The 13110-nt window shown below is 51.0% G+C and overlaps 1 non-coding gene across 1 annotated transcript; it reads right to left on the reverse strand.

Annotated features, from left to right (window-relative positions):
• Nucleotides 1-480: 480 nt before the first annotated feature.
• TRNAT-UGU lies at nt 481-552 on the reverse strand. Its single transcript has one exon. It is a non-coding gene; the product is annotated as a tRNA-Thr (tRNA).
• Nucleotides 553-13110: the final 12558 nt, after the last annotated feature.

A 13110-nucleotide genomic window follows, 5' to 3' on the forward strand; every position in this document is an offset into this window, starting at 1 on the left:
AGAATTCCCACTCCATTCATCTGACGAAGTGGGGATTCACCCACGAAAGCTCATGCTCCAATACGTCTGTTAGTCTAGAAGGTGCCACAGGACTCTGTCGCCTTTTACAGATCCAGACTAACACGGCTACCCCTCTGATACTCAAAAAGACAGTGTCCCCTGCTGGGAGTAAATCATTGACCGCTCTCCTCCCTGAGCACTGACTGCCCCTCTGTTTCCTTGCCTCTCAGTCTGTGCAGATGGGACCTTTCCCTCCAGTGCTGGAGGATTCGCCCTTCTCATCTACCATTGTCCCAAGCAGCACAGCGGGTGGGAATCTTAAACGTACCAAGGTGACTTAGGAGCAGAAACACTCCCCTGCAGATCTTCCATGCAATTGTCACTTGCCCTTCACTGAGCAGGACTGAAACTGGTGCAGGGAGACTGGTGAGCCACATCCCCTCTGGGCATGAGGAAAGCAGCAGGGTGAAAAAATGATCATGAAGATGCTGGGGATTGAACCCAGGGCCTCATACATACAAAGTATGTGCTCAACCACTGAGCTACATCCCCTAGCAGGTTGTGTTTGCTATGGGTTACACTCAGAGCCCTCCTGTTTCCAGAGCATCCAGTGACCTATAAGCTTCACGAGAAGCCCATTCCCCTCTCTGAGGACCAATCCTGCTCTCCTGGAGGTGACTTATTCATAGGGGTCACTTTTCAGCAGGGCCAGATTCTATGTGTGGGGCAGAGAGAGTGGGTGCCCTGGTCTCAGGGTGCAGAGATACACTCAGCCATCTCCCCTGCATTGGGTTGGGGGTGCGGCAATCCCCTGCTGCAAGGTCATAGTGGGGGATGCTGTGAGCAGCTCAACACCTCACCCTAGTGGCAGAAGTGGTGTGGGGAGCTCCAGGTGTTTCTAGGATCTGCTATTTCCACCTGCCTGCAAACTCTAGGTTTCCCCAGCACATTCACTGCGGTGCAATTGGGTCACTGTTTCCATGGCTGAACAGCAAAGAATCACTCCCAGTTTCCCTTCTATTGGCAGCAGGATTAGCCTGTGTCGGTGGTTAATGAGGTGGATCTAGTTGTAGATTGTTATTCGTTCCCCACCTTGACAATCCATACAGTCCCTTTCCCAGGCAGATTCCCAGCACCTCAGTGATCCCGGTAGCAGGGTTGGGTCCTGAGATTTTCAGGGTTCTTTTCCCCTCCACCTGGAGTGAACTCAGCTTTTTCCCCATCCCAGACAATCCATGAAATAACAACAGGGGCATAAAGAAAGAGGGGAGGAACATCTCACGGCCAGGGCTGGATGTGCCCAGAGCCCCCTGCTTGTCCATTGTTTCCATGGAATTTGGCCCCCTGCTTTGCACAAGGGACAGAGAAAGATCTTGCTGTTCCTGTGTCTGTGCAAAGAAAATTGTGCTTCTGTATGAAAGAGAGGCGGACAGGGCCCCATGAGGGGGCAAGAGCCTCAGGATTAAGAGCAAAGGACAATGATGGGAAGGTTCACAATTGACTCAGTAGTTGCATACAAAGGTGCACGTTTGGCAGTTACACTGGGAAATTCTGGCTCCTTCTCAGGCTCAGGTTAGCCACCCGGTCTAGATGTAGAAGTGACAACATTTAAACTTGAGAGAGGGCCAATTTCCCCATCATTTCACACTTTTACACCCAAACACGATGACTTTCTGAATGAACCCTCCTCCTTCAGCCAGAAGATCTTGGGGTGGATGTAGGAGTCACTGGGTAAAATTCTCTGGACTCTGTTCTGAATCAGGTCAGAGCAGAGGTACCTAGTGATCTAGTCTGGCTGTAAAATCTATAGATCAACACCATTAATATGAAATTAATCCTCAGAAACGGCTGTTCCCCACCCAGACCCCAGCAAAGGGCTCTCCAGGGAAGGGGGCTGTTGAGGAAGGAAAGAAGAAAGATGTCCTTCTCCCTCTGGAGGAACTGGGCTCTGCGCTTTGGACAGAAAGGAGGGAAGGAAATGGCCACGATGGCAGCAGAACCTAAGAAATGAAACACAATAGGCTTATGTCCACACTGCAATGTAACACCCAGGGCTGCCCCATACCAGCTCAGGCTCCCAGGGCTTGGGCTGTGGGGTGGTAAATTTGCAGTGTAGACATCTCGGCTCAGGCTCAGTACCGGGCTCTGAGACCCCACAAGGCTGGGAGGGAGTTTAGCAAGTAAAAAAGGTAGAACGGCAGTGGAGTATTACCCTGGTCTCAATGGCATTTCTCCATCGGTCTGTCTGCTTTGGGGCAGGGACAATAACACGTCCTGCTGCTTTTGTTATTTCAAAGGGCGGTTTAGGATTTTCATTCTCACACATGGTTACACTCAACCCTCAGTGTAAACTAAATGAGCCGCCCATAGATTCTGGCAGCCACAATGAGGCATTTGGTGTGAGAGCTCAGACCTGCCCCTGTCCCAGAGGGTCGGGGTCATCTGTGAGGGGACTGGACCACTGACCTACCAGCTCCTAACTCCCAAACTTTCAGTAACTCTATCATCAGTGCCTGTGAGTGTAATTTAAACCATCAAAAGAGTCATAGTGGGCTAGACCATAGTCTGGACTTCGGGTCTGGAAAAGAGCTGGCACAATCCATAGACCAGGTTGTTATATAAAATGCACATGGATTTGAACCCTTCACATACAGTAATGGGAAAGTTCTTGGTTCAGGCTTGTAGCAATGATGGAATAAACTGCAGGTTCAAATCAAGTCTTTGGAGTACATCCCTCGCTGGGATGGGCCATTCAGTCCTTTGTCTGTAGAGCTTCAGTTTGTAGCAAAGTCCCTCCAGAGGTATGAAGCAGGATTGAAGACAAGATGGAGATGAGGTATCAGCCTTTTATAGTCTCTTGCCATGTGGTCTTTGCTTTCTTTGTCCCAAGGACACTCTATCCAGCACGTGGCATAGAAAAACCTTAGCGTTCTCTCCATAGGCAGGTCCTGCATACCTTGCTGAGTCACAAGGCGTATCTGCCTTCTCTCAGTGGGTTGATTGTGTAGCTGATGGTCCTTAATGGGCCATCAAGCAGGCTAAACAGAACTGACACCAACTTATCTGGGGTGTTCCCGGAAGCAGAGCACAAGTTTGAAATAATGACAGAACAGAGCCAATACTTATAACATCAACTACAAAATGATACACATCTAGAGATGGCATCATTATAATCAGCCAATCAGAACCTCTCCATAGACCCCTTACACGACAACCTTTCTACAATATTGGCTTCAAATATAGAACAGCGGTGCATAGCGGTGATCTATACAGTTACAGATTATGTCAATAACGTCACAGGAGGTGACACGGCATCAGTGAGACTGATACTGGAATACTGCCTCCAGTTTTGGTGTCCTCAGTTGAAAAACATGTTGTGAAACTGGAGCTGGGGCAGCAAAGAGCCACCAAATGTCCTGAGGGCTGGAGAAAAATGTCTTCTAGTGAGCTATTGAAAGAGCTCAACCTGTTTAGCTTATCAAAAGAAGGTTGAAAGGTGACTTCATTGAAGTGTTGAAGTGCCTTCAGGGAGAGAAAATATTGGCTATTAAGGGGCTCTTTAATCTAGCAGAGAAAGGCATAACAAGACCCCGTGGCTGGAAGGTGAAAAGAGACAAATTCATATTTCAACTAAGGCAAAAGTATTCAACAGCGAGGATGATTCACCACAGGAACAAGCTACCAAGGAAAGTGGTGGATTCTCCATCTCTTGATGTCATTTAATGAAGACTAGATGCCTTTCTGGAATGTGTTTGCCCCAAAAGTAGCTCTTGTGTCCTACAGGAGGCCTGTGACATGCAAGGGGTCAGATTAGATGCTCTAATGGTCTCTTCTGGCCATAAAGTCGAGTAATTTCTGAAAAACTGAGTGTAGCATTGGGAGCAGCGTCTGATGTTTCCCTGTCTAGCCGGCTTGCTGCCTAGAACGAACGCTCCTTGAGTGGGGTGATCCACAGGGAGTAGCTCAAACCTGCAAAGTGCCTGGCCAGGGGCAGGACATTGGCACAGCAAGGGAGGGGTGTGGCAGTGACATCACAAAGGCCTTTGGCAGGACCTCAGCCTATTGGTCAAAGGTGGTGGGGAGGTGGTGACCTCACAGAGAGATGCTGACATCAGCCAGGCAGGACAGTGGCGAGCGGCCAGGGAAACCTCAGAGACCCCTGTGACTTTGCTTCAGCAAGTCTCCTTCTCCAGGTCTCTCTCTGAGGACTGAGAGAGTATTCGGGTTCATGGACGTGAGCGCCAGGAGGAACCTCTTTCGAGTTTTCTCCTTCCCTTGTAGTGATTTTACTATTAAACAGCCGTCCCTGTTTAGAAGGTAAGAGCCTCCTGGAGGTTTGAAACCTGTTCAGTCTGATCCATGTGGTGACAGTTGAATTCTAGGCATGGAAAACATGAGCTTAAGGAAGCAGAATTTTATTGTGCACCTGGGATTTTGTCCCTCAGAATCACTGGAGACATTAGGGTTTGTCCTTTTTGTTTCACCTTTTCCTCCATCCATCCCTCCCTCCTTTCTCTTCTTCTCTTGCTTCTTTTGTCCTTTCTCCTGTTCCCCTCCCAACACCAGGGGGTGGATGGGTGGGTGGGTGTGGCGGGGGGAGTGCTCTGCAGCTCCCACTGTGGGAGATCCATCCAAAAATGTGGGGCTGAAATAGTGCTCAGGCAGTCAGGGCCAGATTAACCTTTTGTGGGCCTCAGCACCAAACATATTTGTAGGCCCCTATATAGTCACTGTGGGCTCTGAGTGTGGGCCTGGTGGGGCAGTGCCATTGGTGCCTTAGCATACCCGCTACTGAACCTCAGAGACATTTTTCATTTTGATCACACACCTCTCCGTGACTATATGCATTGCCCTACACAGCAACCTCAGCCCCCAGGTTTTCTTATTGAGCTGTACACCCATGTGGGTTTACCAGTGTCCACAGTGAGCAGAACTTTCATAGTGATCAAGGAAACTCCCCACAAATTTATCTCCTTCCTCATTCAGACCTTCTCTAGCCATGTCTCCAGTACCCCCCACGTCACCAGTCACCGCATGTGATCCTAGTCTCAGCTCAGAGTTCTAAAGCCAGCAGACACCTGATCAGTTCTGACAGATCCCCCCCTCAGCCCCCATCCTGCCATGTGAGCCAGCCACCTGCAAACACCATCTCCCCAAAGTCAGGACTTAGCCCTTGGGAATCTGAAGCCACCAGCCTCTCTCCCTCTGCTCCCATCTACATGCTAGTCTGCTACCTGGTCACCACCACCTCTCCCCATACTTGTTTCCTTTCCACTTTGGACATGCTCCCAACCAGCTGGAAGCTCCCTCTGCCAGCCTGACCTGCTCCCTCTTTCCCTGCTCCCCCTGACATTCCTGTCCTACTGGTGACCTCTGTTCCTTGAGGTGAACTCCAGTGTCTTTAGCTGCTCTAGCTTAATGGCCCCCAGTAGTCACAGAGCCACCTGCAGCTTCTCTGGCTACAGCCATGGGGCCAGTTCCCAGAGGCCAGCCTTAGCCAGCTGCAGCTACTAGCCGTAGGAGGGGTGGCAATGCCAGGGCTGAGCCTACTTGAACCTTGCAACAGCTGCACTAGGGATTCTAAAACCTCAGCCCTGGCCCTAGGCAGCTGCAGACTCTGGAGTTAGGCACTTCCCTCCTCTAGGCCATGGCTTTAAATACCTGCGATTCCCATCACCTGCAGCAGAGGCCACCAATTCCCATGCCCCCCTCAGCCAGCACCTAGTCGTGCAGAAAGTGCAGCCTGAGTGATTTTGGAGGCTGGGTGCCAGGAGGTTCCGTCCTGAGCAGCAGCTCTGCAACAAGCGCACATGCTTCCCAGTTAGGACATTAGCCGTTACTGACAAGGCTTGTCTGTGTTCTTTTTTTTATCTCAGTGTTAGGTGTGAGAAGTATAAATTGTTTAATAGGTTCCATTAGTAGGTTAATAAGATGTTTATGAAGTAAATCACTGGCTTTAAAATAAGATCCAATCTGGAGCATATGAACTATTGACCCCTGGACTCCAGCTCTGAGAGGGGACTTGTTTACCATCAGGGGACAGGCTCAAACCAGTCCAAACCGGTTTTCCCGCCAAAACCAGCCCTCAGCGTTCCATCTCCTCAGCACTTTTCCCGCCACAGAAGTGATATGGGGCGTGCTCAGCGCCTGCGAGGCCGTCCCCAGCGACGGCCCCTCCACGGGCGGGTCTGCCCAGTGCTCCCGAGCCGGAGGCGGCAGCCCCTCGGTCCCGCCGTGAGACTGAGGAACAGGAGGCCTGTCACCCCCATTCCTGCCGTCCTGCATCCCTGGTGTCCAGCCCCCCACGGAGCCCCCCGGGGAGTGAGAGACCCCGGGGGGGGGCACTGGGGCTGGGCAGGAAAGTGACTCTGCCCCGGGGAACCTGGGAGAAGCCTCAGAGCTGCCTCATCCCCAGTGGGATTTGGGGCAGAGACTGGGGCCTGGCGGGGATCCCCTGTGGAGTGGGGAGATGGGGGTGTCAGGCAGGGAGGAGAAGCCGGAGTTGCGGGGAAGGTCAGTGGGATGCGGGGGTGTTGAACTGTCTCTGGGCAGCCAGGAAATTCCCGGGGGGGGGGGAGCGGGCGGGCGAAGGGGGGAGGGGAGTTAATTGGATCCTGTCCCTGTTTGTGCCACTTGCCTCTCGCCCCCGATACAAATTCTCTCTAGTTCTGCCCCTTTTCTCTCTCAGTGTCTCACACAGGGCTATAAAATCTGGGGCGATTTCCCCCCTTTCCCCTCCAATGATCAGCTCTCCCGTCTCCCCCGATTTCCCCCGTTCTCCCCATGAGTCTCAAACGTCAGTTTAAAATCTTCTCTAGTGAGGGGCATTTTCCCACCCGTTTGATCTGCAGCGATTTGTCCTTGTGTAGGTGGGAAATTGTTGCCCTGAGTCATTCCCCAGCACATGGCTGCCCCTGGCGTGGGGGTGGGATGGCTCAGTGGTTGGAGCACTGGCCTGCTAAACCCAGGGCTGGGAGCTGACTCCTTGCGGGGGCCATTTGGGGATTTAGTTGGGGACTGGCTCTGCTTTGAGCAGGGGGTTGGGCTAGACACCTCCTGAGGTCCCTTCCAGCCCTGATCTTCTATGAGATGCCGGGTCTCTGCCAGGGCAGGGAAGGGAGGCGCACGTGTCCCCCATGGGGACTGCCCAGACCCCCGTTTCCCAATCCCAGTTGTTGACCCCTAACTACCAACACAGTTGCCCCAAACCATCAGTTGCCGGTCACCTGTCCATGCCCCACTGCTGCCCCCTTCCTTTATCCAGGGACCTTCCAGCTCCCCCTCCCTTGCCCTTTTAATCAGCTCCTCAAAGGGCTCCCTGCTGCCCATGGGAATGGTGGGGGTGGGGGAACCATCACTTTGTGTTTATGTATTGGACAGTCGTATAAAATCCAGTCCAACAGTCCTGCTTTTCCACTAGTTCGTTAACAGCAATATAAAATCCCCTCAGATCTTGGTGTTTTTCTCTCATGTTATCAAATATGCAGTTTGTGACACATTTGCTTTGCAAATCTCAAAGATTCATATAAAATATCCTAAACATTTGCCCCACTGCTCTCTAGTTGTCTATTTCTAACTGAATATGCCTGAGATTTTCCCTGTCTCTCTAATTATAAAATACTAAGAAAATCTCAGATTTACACCTTTTCTCAGATTCTTGAACCTGGATATAAAATGTTTGCAAATGTTGGCCATTTCCTCTTTATTCATTTATCAGATATTCATTGGAAATACTCAGATTTTTCCTCCTATCAACAACTGATATAAAATCCCTCTGATTTTCCACTTGTCTCTCTATAATTTGCAAAATGGATCCAAAATCTCTCAAATTTCCACCCTTTCTCTTTCATTTCTGAATGTTGCTCTCAAAGCTCAGGTTTGCCTCTTTCTGTGTCATTATCAAATGTCAGTTAAAAATCCTCTCGGGTTTGGGGCTGTTCCCCATATTTCTAAATCCCAGCAACTTCTTCCTTTGAGGAACCTGTTGCCTGAGTTCTTCTCCATCCTGGATGTTGTAGGGGTGAAATTGCCCAGAGATCATCCTTCGGACTCCTTTGTGAATCATTTGGTCCCTCCTTTACCTCTGTTAAAATGTTTGCCAAAGAAAGAGACCAGCCACATATTTAATACCCATCAAGGCCAGAGGCCTCCCCCTGTTTGGGGATCAGTGGTTCCCAACCGGTAACAGAAGAGTTGGCTGGACCCTTTTCTTTTCTCCAGCTGGCACAGGATGAGGAGGTCACTCTCAGTGCAGTGTGAGTTGAGAAGTATCCCAAACCCCATGGCAAATGGCCTCGGTGAGGGGTTGCTTCCCGCAGTGCTAAGATGCAGCCACCTCTGGGGTGGATCCATGGTGGCCATTATTTGCTAGTGACAGGCCATGGAAATTTCTTACCTATTTTGTCCCTCCAGGCCTTCCATACTCCTGTTCAAGAGACTTCCCCCAGGGCTCCCTCTGCCTGTGCGACTGGCCAGCAGGGGGCGGTGGTCACTTTCTATCCACTTCTCAGGCACTGTGAGGTAACAGTGTTGCTGGGTGGGGGGAGATAGCAGCTGAAGGGGATTGTGGTGGGGAGGCCTCGGGGTGGCTGGGCAGGGGGTACCCGAGTGAGGTTGGTGGGTTCTGGAGATTTGAGGTTTCAGGGGGTGGCTGTGATGTGCCCAGCCCTGAGGCTGTGGGTCCTGGAGGTGGTTATCACTGGGGGCCTGTTGGCTGCAGAACAGCCGGGGTGGGCGTCTCTTGGGAGGCGGGACAGGGGTTAGAGGAGCCTGGTGCTGTGCCAGGGGCTCTGTCTGGGCTTCCCCCGCAGACTCCTGGGATCGCTGCCGTGCCCAGTGCACAGAGTGTGTGGGGGAGAATCCCCGGCGCTAGGCCAGGAGGTGCCCCTGTAAAGCATCAGGGGAGCCCGCAGGGGGAGGAGGGGGTGCCAGGCAAAGGGCAGGGCAGATCCTGCTGGAGGGCGGGGGGATCCTAGGCAGGCAATGAGGGACTGAGTTCCCAGTGGGGGTCCCTTTTGGGGGGGTCTCTGGCTGTTGTGGTCTCTTGGTGGGGGGAACCCTTTGGGATTCCCTACCTGGCAGTGAAGGTCTGGTGGGGGTTCTCTGGCCGGTGGGGCTCTGAGGGGTATCTGAGGTCCCTGGCTAGGGACTCGGGGGGCTGGTTCCCCGGGAGTATCTGGGGGCGGGGGCTGGGGCTCTGGGGGCTGCTCCTGACCTCGCTTCTTCTCCCTAATTAGCTTATGCCAGAATCCTGGCTCCAAGCACTGCCCGACATTCCCCGGCCAGGCCCAGTCACTGTGATAACTTTCTAGCCACTAATCAAACACTGTGAGGTGAAATCATCGATTTTGCTTTTCTCCCCTCTTGAAAACTGCAGGAACTTCCAGTTCCATTGCCTAGATTGTCCAGTCCATTGTCAGTCCTTGTCCTGGATCTGGGGGTGAGGAGGTGGGAAGGGGGTCAGCACTGTCGCACAATGGTCTCTTCCACAGCGTTCTGGACTCATTCTTTCTGAACTCTGGTTTCATTGAGACCATTGTTAATCCAGAGTCACTGTATGGAAAGACAAGGAGTGACTCTGGATCGACAGTGGGGCAAATGAGATCAGCAATTCTCCCTGTGAGGAGGGCTCTCATTAGCTGCTCTCCCAGAGAGCTAAAGGAGGAAGCTGCTCAAACGCTCTGTCCCTCTCTGCTCAGGATACTGGGGTTCAGCTTCCTGGGTCAGGCGCTGCAGCCTCCATTGTGATCAGGGTGACCAGGCTTAGCTGCTGCTCCCCCAGCGGGGTTCTGTGCTGGGAAGTGACCTGAATTAAAGCTGCTTCTCTGCCTGGCCCAGGGGATGACTTTCTCCAGCTGGTCCTAGCCCCCTAGGGCAGCCCTGGGCCCTGTTAATACTAAATTCTGAGCCAAGTCTCCAGGTAACTGAAAGACCTCAGGGAAAGTGCTGGGGACTGGCAAGAAAGTGACTCTGCACAAACAGCCCCTCCCTATTTCTCCTCCCATTAGCAATTGCCAGGAGAAAATTCAGCCCTGGGAGAGCAAAGCCCCCAGGAATGGGACTTTCCCAGTCAGAGGGCAGGGAGAGAGGATAGGGAAGGAGAGACTGAAAGGGGCAGTGGGAGAAATGAGGGGAGAGATTTCCGTCCAGACACATGTATTGCTGCATCCTGGGCAGAACCACTTTCCAGTGAACAAAACAAGGATCAGACAGAGGAAAATCCCGTTCCTGACTCCATATTCCCCTGCTGGGGTGTGGCTGCCGTGGGGTCAGTGTCTGAGAATCCCCACAGTGACTCCTTTGGTTCTGCTCTTTTCTAGCCTTGTGTTCATAGACTTTGTTATGGGGTGAGGAGGGAGAAGGGAGATTAAAAATGTCTCTCTGGGCTTAGCCTGGCAGCAGGGGCCAGGTCTACATTGTAATAAACAGACTGAGCATTTCCCAGCATGGCAGGATCTAGGGTGTCTGTCTGCAGGAAAGGGCCTGGGGAATTCTGATGTGAAATTAACTAAAATCGGTTCTGAGATGCCCACAACTACCCTTCTCCCCAGACAAGCTGCAGAATGACGTCCATGTTTTCCTCCAGCTCATCCCAGCCTGGCGTGGGACAGGGAAGAGAAATGGCTGCAGTGGAGCCAACTCAGGTAGAGATTATTGGGGGTTGCTGGTGGGTTCCTGCTGGAGGAGAGGAGAGCCAATACACCGGAGATGGGAAGGTTTGCACAGTCTGGTTTGGAGGTTGGGCGGGGCAGGAAATGCACAGGGTGGAGAAAGGAGGAGGCCAGGGTGTGGCAAACCTGCTGGGAGTTATTTAATAAGTGGCCTAGATTCTAGGAACAGACCCAGAAGGTTCGGAGGTGGAAATGCCTAATTTGTGAAGAAAGAAAATAGCCCACCTACATGGAGCTAGTCAAACTGACCAGACTCCCAGTGCTGGAGCCTGAGCTCACTAACCAGCGGCTGCTGTGAGATTTGAAGGGGCACCCATGAGTCAGGCTTATTGGAGCTGCCTCTCCTTCATATCCCGCTTCTCACAAGGAGGAGGCTACTGGGCTTCCTACCAGGGAGCTCTCCCTGGACCCTGCTAGGGGCTCCATCTCCTGTATCAGTCGGTGGCCAGTAGGTGTGTGATGGATCTGCTGGGAGAGACAAGAGGCTCTCTCTTCATCCCCTCACCCTGGTATTTGCTGGATACTCTGAGCGGGGTGGGGGTTGGACTCTGTTGAGTGGGATCCACCTAGAGCTTCCATTTGATTGGCTCCTCTCTGCCACAAATAGTGGGGCTGTGAGTGGGGAAAGAGGTCCTGAGTGTTGGACTCTTGCTCTTTCAGGGGCCGGTGACCTTCGAGGAGGTGGCTGTGCATTTCACCAGGGAAGAGTGGGCTCTGCTGGACCCCACTCAGAGAGCCCTGTACTGAGATGTCATGCAGGAGAACTATGAGACTGTGACCTCGCTGGGTAAGGGTTCCTGTCCCCTTGGATCTTGGAAGGGGAAAATGAAGAGAAAAGGTTCACGCCAGCCCCATGATGCCACCTCTACTCTGTCCTTTTTCAGCATCACCCCAATATGCCAGTGACACACACACACTACCAGAGACCCTCCCTTGCTGCAGAACACTTTGGGAACAGAGCACAGGAGCCGTATCGCACAGTGTCAAATAGCTCCTGTTTGCTCAAGTGAAACTGGGGATTAGGTCTGGCATAACTGTTCCATACCCCTAATCATTTTTGTTGCCCTTTTCTGAACCTTTTCCAATTCCAATATATCTTTTTTTGAGATGGGGCGACAACATCTTCATGCAGTATTCAAGATGTGGGTCTATCATGGATTTATTTGCTGTTTTTACAAATATGATATATGATATATTCTGTCGTATCTATCCCTTTCTTAACTATTTCCAACATTGCTTGCATCATATTTTGCAATATATTCCAAATAAGGTAATTAACGTGCAACATATGTGTCGTTGTTTGGGGTTTTAAGCTTTAAAAGGCTTGTGTGATTTTTAGCTCAGGGGACAGTATTCCAATAGCTGTCGCCCCCTGCGCACTTTTAACTAAGAAAAGAGCCTCAGGCTGAGCTGATTCAAAATCAATCGTGTGGTTGTTTTCCACAAAAGCTTCAAGCGGTCCCTGTGATGGAATGTAAATGTCTTCTTCACACCTTCCCCCTGCAGGAGAATGGCTGTTTGACCAGCTGTTTGCCTTGCTGTCTCTGAGAACTGGTCTGTGGGTGTTCCCCAGAATTGTAAAATTTTCAGTAATCTCATACTGTAAAATCTCATAACTTTACATACAGTGTTACTACACATTTTAACAGGAGGATAATATTCAGTAGATTATGCGTTTTCAAATGATACCTCACAAGCCATACTGTGTACAAAATTGATCATAATTTTCTAGAAGAGTGAACACAGGGTATAGACTGACACAGTGTCTGTGTGTGTGTTTCCAGCAGATATGTGGGTATTTCAATCCCTTATAAGCATAGTGTTCGGCATCTTCAAGGCCCTGAGGAACTGGTCCTGGGAATTCACTGGTTTACCAAGTGTGACACTGTATGGAATTGTGAGACACTTTGGTATTAATAATAAAATAATAATATAATCTGATAAAATTGCAATGAATCATGCTAGATATGCCATGTAAGGTGTCAGTAAAAATGTTATGATTTGCCAAGTATTTCTATGTTTGTATCACCTTTGTATTGTGAGTTATAGAGTTATAGATATGTAGGGTATATCTGTATTTCCAGACTTGTGCAGTGTTTCTGGGTGACACCCCCAGACATATTGGCATCAACACTGCCTAGCCTGTTTGATGGCCCATTGAGGGTCATCAGCTGTACAATGAGCCCATGGAAAGGACCAAGGGGATACACCTATTGAGTCAGCAAGACATGCCGGGGTATGCCTGTCTACTGAGAACTCCAAGGCTTTTCCATGCCATGTGCTGTGAATCTTGTGTTTGGAACACAGGAAGTACAGGCCACATGGCAAAAGGAATATAAAGGGCAACTGCATCATCTCCATTTTGTCTTCAATCCCCCTTCCTGCCTCTGGAGCAACTTCTCTACAAACTGAACCCTGGAACAAAGGACTGAATGACCCA

This window comes from Mauremys reevesii, linkage group 14 (assembly GCF_016161935.1).
Source record: "Mauremys reevesii isolate NIE-2019 linkage group 14, ASM1616193v1, whole genome shotgun sequence".
Lineage (NCBI taxonomy): Eukaryota > Metazoa > Chordata > Testudines > Geoemydidae > Mauremys > Mauremys reevesii.